The sequence below is a fragment of the Mandrillus leucophaeus genome, unplaced genomic scaffold, assembly GCF_000951045.1.
Source record: "Mandrillus leucophaeus isolate KB7577 unplaced genomic scaffold, Mleu.le_1.0 Scaffold979, whole genome shotgun sequence".
NCBI lineage: Eukaryota > Metazoa > Chordata > Mammalia > Primates > Cercopithecidae > Mandrillus > Mandrillus leucophaeus.
The window spans coordinates 278,489-292,142 of record NW_012110685.1 but is presented as its reverse complement, the minus strand read 5'-3'; positions in this window follow the sequence as shown (position 1 = coordinate 292,142).

Here is a 13,654-nt window from a genome sequence, read left to right as displayed (position 1 = left end):
CTGGTGTGGTACCTCATTCTACAGCGGGGCGGGGGTCACAGCCTGCCTGGTGTGGTACCTCATTCTACAGCGGGGCGGGGTCACAGCCTGCCTGGCTCAGGTTTGAAGGATGGGGGAGGATGGGCTCTTAAACCCTCCGGGGATGGAGGGGTGGTAAGTGCTGAGATGACAAACAGGAAGGACATGGGACCTCCTCCATCCGCAGACAGAGGCAAGGTGAAGGTGCATCTGATAGGGACTGCATTTTCAGTGCCTTCAGGAGGTCCTGGCCAGGGCTGCCAGTGTCCTGCTTGTGCTCAAACATCTCACCACACAACGTGGGCAAAGGCCAAGTCTAGTCAGGGAGATGAATTTAGGCCCTATTATTTCTGGGAGGCAGCAGAAAGTCACTGTCACAGAAAGTAAACAAGAAAACTCCCATAAGCCAAAAAAAAAATCTCCCCACAAAAAACAAAACAGAAAGCCAGCTTGAAACATCATGTTTAGTTTTAAATAATCTGCCATCAACCAGTCCTCCAAACCTGACCTCCAAACCTCACCTCTAGCCACATAAGAGGAACTGAGAATCAGAAATGGGTCCGAGCCAAAACACACAGGAATGACGGCACTTGCGTTTCCAGGTCAGCTTCACCTGAGAGGAACCAGGGAGGACTGGGATGGAGCTGTGTCATTTCCAGTTGCTTCTGGCAAGACTGAAGAAAGCTATTGACTTCACCTTTCTTTGTGTCCTTCTACCCTTTCACCCCTAGCCCCTGCCACATCCCAGATGCCCCAAGTTTTTCCTGGCAGCAAGGTCTGGAACTACCTGTCCAAGCCTCAGGAATCTTAACTGCACTGGTGTTTCTCCCTCCCTATGCCCAGGAACCATGAAAGAGAAAGGGCTCTGAGTCTCCTTAGAATGAAAGTGGGTGGGTGGGATTGACTAACCCTCCCATGCCTAGCATCTCAGTAGACACTGGCCTGAGGGTTTGGGTGCAAAGCATGGCTTACTGGAATAGAGTGGGGAAAAGATAGGTGAGCTCCATATTCCTAAACTGGAGCCCAGAAACACCTCTGAATACCACGTGCCAAGGCACCTGCAAAGAGGCAGTTCTGAGGCTTGGGTGAGACAGCAGAACACAGTGTGCACAAGCTTTGTCTGAATGGGAGCTTGATCTTTCACATATACTATGTACTAGTGAATACCAATATCTACTAAATGACCACCAGTAGACATTAGTAATATCTGCTACTGCTAATCATGCTTCAAATAGCTATCATCACCCTCCCAGGAGAGAGTGTTGAGTCAGAACCAACTTTGTAAGGGGCACTGATGAGGACTTAATTTTACCTATTTGCCAACTCAATAGTTTTCTTGCCTTGTGGATCTTTAGAGCCCTGGTTATGCAAGAGCACGTTCTTTGTTGAACCAGCTTGACTGTGATTGATGGGTTCACCAGATAGGAGCCCTTCCTAGCCTGCCTCAGGAGGAGCTTACTCTCATCTTCTGCTGAGTGTGCTATGTGAGCCTCAGTCTGCTGAGTTGCAGTCTTTAGAGGGAACATGTGGACACCACAGGAAAGGGTATTCTGCCTTCCAGGTCTTCAGTCAGATTTAGAGTTCCATCTAGGAGGACGTGGCTTTGAAAGGAGCTTATAGGGGCAAGTCACGGACCTACCTTTTCTGGAAATGGAAGCTTGGTAAGAGAATGTTCATCAGAATGAGCACAGAAAATCAACCTGAATAGAGCCTGTAGTGATTTTTTTTTTTTCTTGGTGCAGGCACTGATGGAGGACAATTGCTGCAGGTTGACCTGGATTCCAAGTATACTGGACCCCTTGTGATTCAGAGATAAGTCACTGCCATACTTTAGGATTCCTCCACTACCCCTAATATTAGGATGTCCCCTGACATGAGCATCTCATGAATGCAAGGAGGATTGTGAGGGATGGACAGTCCCTAGCCACTCTAGCCAAACACTTCTGTAGAATCACATCTCTCTTCTTTCGGTGGAATATCTACTCCTTTCCAGCCATGCAAATGTGCAGTGGCTCTTCTGTTCCTGTTGTTAAATATTGCCCCATCAAGGCTTGTACACAGTAGATCCAGACGTCTAACTTGAAGCATTGAGAATACTCATCCAAGGACTGCTTTCTGACCAGTGGGATGTACTAAGCATATTCATGACTGACAATCCACAAATGTCCGTTTTTGTTGCTGTGGATGGTGATGATGACAGTGATGATGAATGACAACTATTGTTCAAGCTGAAAATAAGTTAGCAAATGAATTAACACTAAAACTTAATTGAGGTTCAGCACATTTCACTGGACCGACCCCATCTTTATCTTATACCTTCTGAACTGTGAGTTTGAAACAAAAGACAGGAGCACTAACCAATTATAGGAAAATCTAATGGATGGGCTTGTTCAATTAAAACACGCAATATGGGTTCACGACACATTTGTAAGGACTTTCTACCTCCACAATGGTAAAAATTTGAGGTACTTCTCACTAAAGAGAAGAATATATGCTAAAGGATGGATGTGGAAAACTGCATGCCGTTGTGCTACTATTTGCCAAATACGTATGCACACATCAGTCGTTTACCCTTCGTCACAGAAGCAGTAAAAAATAATTGAGATTAGTGGTATCTGATGCAGTAATGAAGTATTACCTCTTTTCAGCATTTAAAAAAATTTTTAAACCAAATCCCAGAGCTAATTTGTTTCAGAACTTGCTCATTGGGACTTGAGTGCATAGTATATCTCCTTTGTCATCCCATAACTGCTCAAACAAGCCATTCTAAAGTATCAATTCTTTCCTCTCTCTGTTCTCAATTCAGGCACTATTTCCATGAGCGTCCAACTTTATCCGCCTCCAAGGCAATAAATGCAAATTAATATCCCCATGACTTGTGAATAGCTGAGCTCTCTGAGTCTCTGCCTTCTCATTCAGATTTTTCTGTTTTCCATAACGCTATACCTTCGCTGTCACATACCTATTACGTTGTTAGAAACACACACTGTTTATAGAAAAGGCTCCCTAATTCCTGAGCTCATGTTAAGATCCATTCTTACAATTCATGTCTGAGGCATTTTGGTGCGTTATCCTTTATGAAGGTGACCTGGGTTGACTTTCGTTTTTTGAATGTTGATTTTTACTCCCATGAAAGCCTCCAAATAACTTGGATCCCTTCTCTTGGCATGATGTGAGAGTGTATGAGTTTATTTCAATATTTTAGGGATTGTTAACATTATTTGAAAATGAATTATTCCTCTCTCAGTGCATTTGTTTTATTAGAACTTCCTGGAGTTTCCGTAGCACTTACCTTGTTTCCAGTGAATCTTGAACCGTGGCATTTCTGAGTAGCACTGTGATATTTTGGATACAGAACTGAAATGCTAATCAGTAGAATTAGGCTGTAGTCCAGATTTTATCACTAGTTGAATTTCCCTTTCCTTATCTTTTATATAAGATGTTATGATGGAAGATTGCTGATGTTCCATCTAGCTTTAGAATTCAATAATTAAGTGATTTTATGTTTTATAAGATTTCTGCAAGGAAAAATTGGGGAAGCAGCATTTTCGATAAATGAAAATTGAAAGTGTGAATGTGGGCAAGATCCACAGCTAATGCATTGTCTGTGTTTCCAGAATAGTTCATAAGAAGATAAAATGCGTGATCCTAACTGCCATTTCTGCAGATATTTGAAGTGACTCCTTAAGGAAAACTTGAGGGATGAACACTACAGCACTTGGAAAGAAGCATTGCTTAATAAAAGACAGTGGCTTTTTCTGGAACAGGAAATAATGTTAGCCCCAAGCTGCCCTCTATATGACACAAGTAAAACAAGAGAGAATAAACTGTCACATATCCTAAAGTCTAGAAAAGTAAAAGATGTTGAGAGTAGGCAAAAATCTCAGAATTTTCAGTACAAGTGTGTGTGTGTGTGTGTGCATGCATATGTGTGTGTGTAGTGTTTACTGTAATTATTTAACTCTTCAAAACAGATGACACCTGTTATTCCTAAGATTCATCTTTAAAATAACAAGAAATAGTGATGAAAAGAGGGGTCTCTAGATATAGTTCACAATGATTTCTCATCATCCTGACCATTACAATCAAGGATCCAGAAGTGTGCATGCAGATTTCATTGGACATATTTGTGTATTTTTGGCTGAATTCCAGGTTCATTGAGTCCTCATCACTCTCCTCTCTCGCACCCTAGACTCGGCTTCATTTCCAACCTCTCTGTGAAGAGCTTGAGGATGTAAAAGGAAGAGGGCAAAGTGTGGGGTTGGAGCGGACAGAGTGCGGGGTTGGAAGATAGGTGAGCCCTGGTCCCCTCCCCAAGTGCCTGTGCCCAACCACCCTCTTCAGCTTTAATTTCCTCTGAAGGTTCACTTCTAGAGTTGATGGAAGGTCAGAAGGAAGAACCATCAAACTATACCTCCTGCACTTGACTAACTGTAAGAGTAAGACAGATGCCAGGAAGAGGAGCCCAGACTGCAGAGTGCACGTGTGGAGGAGGGGTCCTCTTCTTGTGGAAGGATGCCGGAGAAAGACAAATGAAAATAAAATAAATGATTCTACCCCACACCACGTCACTTTCGCCAGTGCCCATAATTCTCATTTGTGTTTGGTTACTCGAAAAGGAGCTAAGATCTGTGGCAACAGATGCTTTCTGTCAAATACAAAATTTCTTTTTCTCTAAGTGTTCATATTACAATTTAACAGGCAAGAAAAAATGAAAATAAAATGAGAAAATATAAAGGACATCTAGACAATTAAAACTTCCCAGTGAGTAAGTGCGAGAGATCTGCATAGATGTGCATCAAATGTCTTCTATGATGCTACAAGTAGGATCTCAGAGAGAAGAACTGAGGTCTTGGCTCCCTGCTCACTGGTCACAGGGAGCACCATTCCTAGACAGGCTCTCAGCAAAACACAATCAGATTCGAATACTAGAGGTAGCATTACTCTCATTGCGTACCGATGTCTTCCTATTTTCCTGATGATGAGAGATAGGTAGAATACAGAAAATATGAAGCAGGCAGCCAAGAGATGCTTTTCCATCCAAACCCAGCCTTGGGTTGCTAGGGGACCTGCAGCAGGCTGCTGCACCTCCAAGCCTCAGTTTCCCCATCAACGAAATTAATGTTGGACAAGTTGATCTCAGAAGGCTTCCCAAGATCTGAAATCCTCTGGGTCTCTACCTGCATGCTCCCATGGTTTGTATCTATTTCCATAACTAATAAAATTATACAATTCAAACCAAGACAAAACCTTTATGAGGTGTTGGGTTTGTGGAGCTATGTAGGAGATATCTCTATTCACACTGGACTTGGTTGGAAAAGCCCTTTGTTTGTGACGTGACATACAGATTGAAAGGCTATGGTCCTGACACCTTGGATGTAAGGCTGTTCCTTCAGAATCTGAAGAAAAAACAGAGACACTCAAGTATAAATACACAAAATGTTCTACATAGGTTCTGGTGGTTTGTGAGCTTTTAAAACTCACTATTGAGCCCCAATGTTAAGAACTCCTGCTGCAAAACTTCACCTTGGATTTGTCTCATAGGCTGCTTCCATATCTCAAATATAATTGGTAAGAATTGTGTCCTACAGGCTTTAATTTTTAACTAACTAAACAACAACTAGGGCAGCCTTCTGAATCCCCCAGGGAGTTCCATACAGACTGAATCCAATCCTTTGGGAATCAAACCTGTAATGATCTAACTGCACAAGATCTTTGCCCCAAACTCTTTTTGCTGACATACTCCTCTTGGCATATGTTTCTACCTCTGACAATTACACCAGCTTAGATAAAACCAAACAAGTTTGTATTTTATTTATAGTAATTAGTGATACCAACCCTTGCTGTCCACCAGAAAGCTCACAGTTGCAATGAGTCAAGAAAATCAAATCAACACTGTTTTCCCATGCCCATTTGGCTCAAGGTAGTCCGGACATTTGATCTAATAACAGCTAATTCAGGGAACACTCCCATGTGTCAGGGCTCCGGAATGTTAAGGTGCTCTATCCTTCTCGCCAGCACTTTCTTCTTTGTGTCCTGAGTACAAGTTGCTGCTTCCCACCTCAAGTCTGAAACATTTTTTTCTTTCATCTCCTAAGCATTTGATGGAGCTGACATTACCACAGCACATACACAAGAGGGCCAGGCAAACCACTTGCCCAGCTCTAGTCCTGAGCAAGGAAGTCAGGATTCCACAGTGTAATTCACTAGTCAGAAGTGATTGCCCTCCCTCAAGGCAGCACAAGGGCAGTAAATTCATTACAACGAGGTTGCTGCCACTTCTCACATGCATCTCAACACTGTTGTTTTACAAAAACTTCAGATACCCTGGTCCTGGATCATTTTTGCATTAATGCATGTCTTTTTGTCCAGCCACATATAGAATCACTCTTCTAAATATTGGCACACTAGGAGCTTCTATATTAATGTCTCATCATTCCTTGTTTTCAAAAATATGAAAGAATAATCAGTCAAATGGCGTCCACAGCGTAGGATAAGCTGAGCTCCCAGAACACTGAGGATCAAATTGGAATGTGAGTAGCAGTATAGCCTATTTCCTAACAAACAGCAGTGTGAAGGCATGCCCCCTGAACTATCAATGAGAAAGTCTTCCTGACTAAATAACTCACCAACCTAGCTCACTACATTTCCTTAGTAGCATTTTCTATACATTTCCCATTATCTCCTCTCTTCTCTGTCATTTCTTTTCCCCCAGTACAGCCTACCTTTGCAGTAATAACCTAAGAAGCAAGATATCTAAGAACCAACTGGGAAAAAAAATATTCAGTTGCACAAGGCTATTCCATACCCCTTGATTTACATTAGTCATTCAGAGAGTGACTTGGAGGAAAGAAATGTGATATGGTTGGGCTATGCTTGAGAATATACATTACCTGTACCTTGGGTTAAACGTACAGTGCCCTGAAATAGACAGGCTATATCATTGGCAAAGGCTTAATGGACATCTGAGGCAATTCTATGCTAGGAATTGCATCAGTAGATTTGAATCATTTGGAAAACTAGTCAGGAAACTCAGTTGGACTTAGGCCCATGTAGTCACCTTTAGTCATTTGATGAATAACCCAGATTAGCCACAAGAAAAGAACATTTGCCATGGAAGCCCCAGGCATGATTACTTCAATAATTCCTTGAGGAATGGGAGTGGGTCATATTAAGCTCCAGCTTCCCCATGGCTGATGGTTTCTGGTACATACCCAACACGGGCTGGAGACAGTTCTCCCTCTAGCACTACTCTCGTGTCAGGACTGTAAAACTCTGTTGGAACATCAGGACGCCACAGAGAGTCAAGAGGGGAATTCAGTAGATTTATGTTGTTGCTGACATTTAGGTCTATGTAAGGACTTTTTTCAGTCCAATTATATTTTCTTATATTTCTGAATCATTTTATCTTCTTTCTGGTCCATTTGGCCCTAGGGTCCCCAAAGACCCTCCTAAAAATTAGTGTAGCGAAAACTGCCACCAATGAGGAGAAAATTAATTATACATGGAACTGGATAAAAAAACACCCACATGTATTTATTTATTCCCCATTATTTATTGAGGACCTAATATGCCCAGGCACTGTTTTCCATGCTGTGGATAAAATGCTGACCAAAATAAAAATGTTTCCTGCTCCCGAGATGTTTTCAATCTAGCAGGGAAGAAAGTTAATAATAAAATTATATCCCCCACACACAATGTGCTATGCGTGGGGTGTTATGAACACAAGCAGCACAAGGAGCCTGTCTGAGAGACCAGGAAGGTGTCCGGATGAGGTGAGATTTGCACTGAGCTACAAAGATGGGGAGGAGTTAACTGTGCAGATTGGGAGAGGGAGAGAGGAAGCTCTTAGTAACCATGGGTACAAAGGCCCTAAAGAAGGAGGAAGAATAACATGACAAAAATACCCATCATCTTCAAACGTATTCTCATTTATGTTATTTCTATGGATTACTACTTTTTTCAGTTATGGGTACCCTTACTACACATATAGTTGAATTCAAACCAGTACAACTGCATCTTTTTACACACACACACATTCACACAAAATAATGCACCAATGAACTTGTAAAAGATGAAGGTACCATGTTTTCCAAGATTTAGACTCTTCTCAACTTCACGCAGCACATCTGACTCGCTGGAGGAGACCCCCTATAGAACTAGGATCTCCATGGGGAGGGCCACAGGATGAGTATTCTAAACAAGCTTCCCTGGTGACCTTTCAAAAGGAGTAAATCCAAAACAGAACATGTAATTCTTCCCGGTTTCTTTATCTCCATAGATGGTACCATCGAACTGGGCTCAAACCGAAAACCTAGAACTTACCCTTGACTTCTCTTTTTCTCTCCCCACCCCCATGCAATCGATCTGTCATTTCCAATCTGTATCTCATCTACATCCTGTTCACTCATTCAAGCCCCCATTGTTGCTCCAACTACTCTATACTAGTTCCCTATCTAGTCTAGAGCAGCCCATAGCTGGTCTTCCTGTTGCTGAACTTTCATCACACAATAATACTGGAGTGAGACTTTTAATAAAAGCAATGACCCAGCTTAGATTTTGACTCGTTTTAATTTAATTAACAACTTTTTCTTGAGGAAGCTACTTCTCTGGCCCTACTTTACAGGTGAGAAAAGTCAGACTTAGGGAGCACTCAAGGTCACTGGAGGTCAAACCAGGATTTTAACCCAGTTGTCTGAACCCGCAAGCCTTCTCCCTAAGGTATACTACACTTAAAAAGTATTGTTTTTATTCGGTTCTAAGATGCATGTGTTTTTACTTAAAAGTCTTTGAAGTTGGAGCTGTGTGTTGCAATCAATGGCATGTCATACTTTAATTGACATCAACTTTTCCTTGTGGTATATAAAATAATTGCATGTCTTACAACTGACAACTCTTAGAGTTGGTGAAATACAGTATTTGTTGAATGAATGAATGAATGAATGAATGAATGAATGAATGGGAGTCGATCAGGGGAGCTACCCTGAACATCTCTGCTTTAGGCTTTGTCTCCAAAGTAGTACCACATACAGGATACATTGAACACCTCAGAAAAAGATGGCAGTGACCTCTATAATCATTCTTATTACCATCATTATCTATGGTTCCAATTAATCATATTTTAACTTATGTAAAAAACAAACTAAAAGTTACATTAGAGTAACTCACCTTTGTTTAACATTTCCTGGTAACTATTAAATATTTAGTCACTTAGTTATTTCTTCCAAACTGCTATTGTGAGATGTTTCAAGGCATTAAACTCACCATATTTTCATTACTCTAGGTGGTTTGAACTAGATGTTCCTAATTTTAGGCACCATTATTCTTCTTTGTGAATCATACACTTCTAAAAACAGCCCAATGTTTTCTTGTGTTAGAGGAGAAAAAAAAATAGAATGTTTGCCCTTCTATTTGCATGTCTTTTACTCATTACTTTAGTGGATGGTTTGGATTGGACATTTGGGGATTTGCAGCATTATAATCAGTAAGTGAGGACTATCTGCCTAATCAGTCATGCACTAGTAGTAGTATTAAACATAAAAATTTACACTGTGGTTTATAAAATGCTTTCACACACTCCATCTTACTTAATCTTATTTAAAACACTCCATAACTGTGTAAGGATAGACATGGCCTTTCACACTCCACATTTTCTTAATTGTATTTCTCTCTAAATACTCTCAGGGCTCTGAAATGACTACTTCAGATAGGCCCAAAGTCATGAATTAGCCAAGGAGATACAGGGTCAAGAGTCTTAGCGAATTCTGGAAGTGCTTTTCTGAGTGGTAATGAGTCTGCAACTGCAAACCAGAATTCACTAATGTCTTTTGTGGCACCTAATATGAAAAAATTGGGTTAGAGGAAATCTAGGGAGCCAAACCTGGGCAGCTGGAACCTCTTAGCCTGGGACATCTAACTGTGAACAGCTTTGCCCATTCGCCCACTGTGCTGTGCACATACACATGCTCCATGTGTGTTAAGAAGTATGAAAGGTTGAGCAATGCTGCACACTTTGGAAGAGATCGAACCTTCTATCTGGACCCTGTCAATCCTGACGTGTGTCACTGCACATACTGAGGTGGTGCCATGACCACTGATCTACTTGAGGAACGTAATACAGGACCTGTGCTGTGCACAACACACGTGGCTTTGTGCTGGGGTCCTGAATCTCACTGCAACATAGATGCTAAGACTCACTCACCATCCCAGCCTGGATGTGGCCTTTTTCCCAGAGATTCCATGCTAATACAGGGGCTTTTGAAAAGCTTTAGGGCTTTGGGAAATTTCTAGGAATAACATAATGATCTCTGGGGAAACAAAACTCAGGGTAAGAATACACTGCTGATTCCACACTCTGCCTTTTCTTTATCTCCCAGTGCCTTGAAAACACTTTCACAAATCTCCCCCCCCCCCCCCACCCCCGCTGCTAAGATGAACTTCCTAAGTGAGATTTCCTGGTGAGCCAAATAGCACTAGGACTAGATGCATGCCCAGAACACATCCTCTCTGGTTAACCCAGCACTATTGAGTAAGAGCAGGTAGCTGAACCATATCAATAAAATGTGGGTAGCAGCCCTTTACATTGAAAGAGATTAGCAGCCCAGCCGTTATACAGAGCTGTCATGCCAGAGGCTTTAAGACCCTCCAGGAACCCACAACCTCTGGGAATTTTTACCTTCCATCCCATTTAAATCTGAGAGGCTTCCCTCCTGCTGGCAGCTCCAGAGTTACTGCTGAGACTCAGGGAGAAGCTGTTATGAAAAGCTGAGGTTGTTGCTAAGCAAAGGCAGTCTCAGGGAGGCAACTGACAGAGCAAAAGCAACACCTGGTTAAACTGAAATTGACATGACAGCTTCTCTTGGCTTTAGGCTGCCTTTGCCAGGGTTAGAGTTCCATTTGGCTAATATCGGAAAGGCAATAAGCATAGACAATTGCAGTTCCTTCAACAAGCGTCCAGTGGGGGAATAGCGAGGAATATGGCAAACCGCAGGGTGAGCAAAGGTTATTGTGTCTTGAAGGATGAGGTCCTCAGAGTATCCTCAATGCCCAGCACTCTATTTCAAAACCACCTAAACACCCGATGCCAGGAGCTCTGCACTCATAGTAGCGAGAGTCTGAAGGCTCCCAAAGGAAGAAGTCGCTTCTCTTCACAGTTTCCTTTCTCTAGATGAGGACAGTGGAGGACGTGCAGGTGTGGGAGCTGCTTCCTCCACACGGCTCACCCCTCGCCGACAGAGGACTCAGTACTGTGCCCGGTGTGTTGGGAGATGCGGGAGCCCTGCTCAGGGTCTCCTCCGCAAGGGCCCCTCTGCACTGCAGCACTGATACATACTGATACAGTAAATAGAGGTTTATTAAGAAGACAGCAGAGCCAGAGGACATGGCAAATGGTGGTGCACAGATTCTAAGGATGGAGGGAGGTCAACACAAACCGAGCGGCGTGGGGACAGCTGGGAGGGCCAGGGAAAGCCAGGACTTGAGGAAGGGGCCGGGAGACAGTAAGATGTGGATGGAAAACGGTCAGGCCTCTCTGCAGGGGAAGCCACATGAGGGAAGCTCTGCAGTGGGAATGAGCAGAGCAATTAGACCTTTCTTTGCTGACAGGTGACAGAAAGAGATGGCTGAGACCCCGTGCATTGCTCAATTTTTACCTGCCTCTAACACATATTAGCAAAGAGAAGATAAAGGAAATATCGTAGGTAAATACACTCAGCTTGTTCCTGTAAAGCTTTGACTGCAAACACCTAGGTAGAACCCCTAGCCCAGGAGCTGGGCTGGATCTCCTGTGAGCCATAGGCCTTTTCCATCTCTTACTTAAAGACTTACTACCCTGGGAGGCTGAGGTAAATAGATCATTTGAGTCTAGAAGTTTGAAACCAGCATGGGCAATGTGGCAAAAAAACCTGTGCCTTTGAAACAAATATAAAAATTAGCCAGGCAAGGTGGCACATGCCTGTAGTCCCAGTCATTTGGGAGGCTGAGGTGGGAGAATCACTTGAGCCCAGGAGTTCGAGGCTGCAGTGAGATGTGACCATGGCACTGCACTCCAGCCGGGACAACAGAGTGAGACCTTGTGGCAAAAAAAAAAAAAAAAAAAGACTTAATACCTTAAGAGCAGAAGGAGTTGCTTCCTGTTCTCTTCAGGCTAAACATGACTCTCTAAAGCAAAGAGGAAAAGAGAGCATTATATTCTAAGATCAAGCTTTTTAACAGTAAACAAATCCTCTGCAATTGATATGCCAAGGGATCGGGGCAGACTCCAGCTCCCAGAAGCAGGCCTGCAGAACCAGCTGTGCTAAGCATTAACTGAATAGGACTGAGCACCTTCTTTTGCCCCACCAAATCAATTCTTCATCCTCCTCCATCCTGCTTTGCACCTGGGAGGCTGACCTTAACTGCCAGCCTCAAACAGACCCCTTGACTGTCTAGCTCCAGGCTGGATCCCGCTAATGGGGGACACCTGCAGAAGAGTGGAAGGGAGAGAAAAGAGAATTTGGGCTACTCCTCCCTTGGGCCCCTTCCTGCTCAGCAGGAGTCAGCAGAGTCCATATTTCTCTATAAAATCCTCAGTTCCCATCAGTGGCTTCTCTCCGTGGCCACAAATCTAACCAGATTCTCATAAACACTCCATCACTTTTGACATTTGCTGCCATGGTGTCTGCGTGATGTGGATTCGTCTGCCCCAAAGTCTCTCCCAGCACTCCCCAACCTTCGTCTGATTCACCCCAACTCTGCTTAAATGCCATTCCCTCCACAAGTCCAGAGGGGTATTAACAGCTTCCCAGTATTGCTAGACCTGGGGCATCTCACCAACCCTTGCTTGTTTTCTTTAACCTCAAGCACATCATCGTATCTGAGCTCCCATTAATCTCTCTTCAGCCACACTTTTGAGTAGGCCGCCTGCATCCTGCAAAACTCCGGAATGATACATACACAGCTGGATTATGGAGAGGTCCGGGGGGTCCTGCGGGGGGAAGGCATGTCCAGAGTGTCCACAGACAATGGGGACTTTCAGTGGGACAGCCAGTAGGGAAGCATTTCACTGTGTCAGTAGCTGCTGGAATCACACAGAGGGGTGCTGTCCCATCACTCTTGGCCTGATTGCTAACTGCACTTGACTCATTTTTACAAATAAAGAAACCAAGACTCAGGAAGGTCAAATGAAATGGCCCATCATGATTTTCCTGTCTGCAAAGGCTTTTGGGTAAGAGCTTATGAATCCTTTTAGGAAAGTGAATGCCACATTCTATATATAAATCATGACATATAAAAGAAATATGTAAGAAATTTTTTCAAAAGGGTCAGAACTCTGACTGCATTTATGTTCTTTACCTGTGATTTTTTTTTTTTTTTTGGTCACTTACTCAATGAATTTATTTTCTGTGCCCCCTAGGAAGAGCTGTTATCCTAGCAAAGACCTTATCTAATTCTTTGTTTTGGTACAATGTCCAAAGGTTTTTTTTGGCATTTAGCGAATGTCTATTAATAGCCACTTATTCATGGAGGCTCCGTGCTCAATGTGATCATTTGCTCTTTCATATACAGACAGAATAAGGAATCCGCTTCTTTATATATGAAATCACAGATCAGCACCAAGAGGACCGTCAGACGCCTGTCACTCACCCCTCTCTCTAGC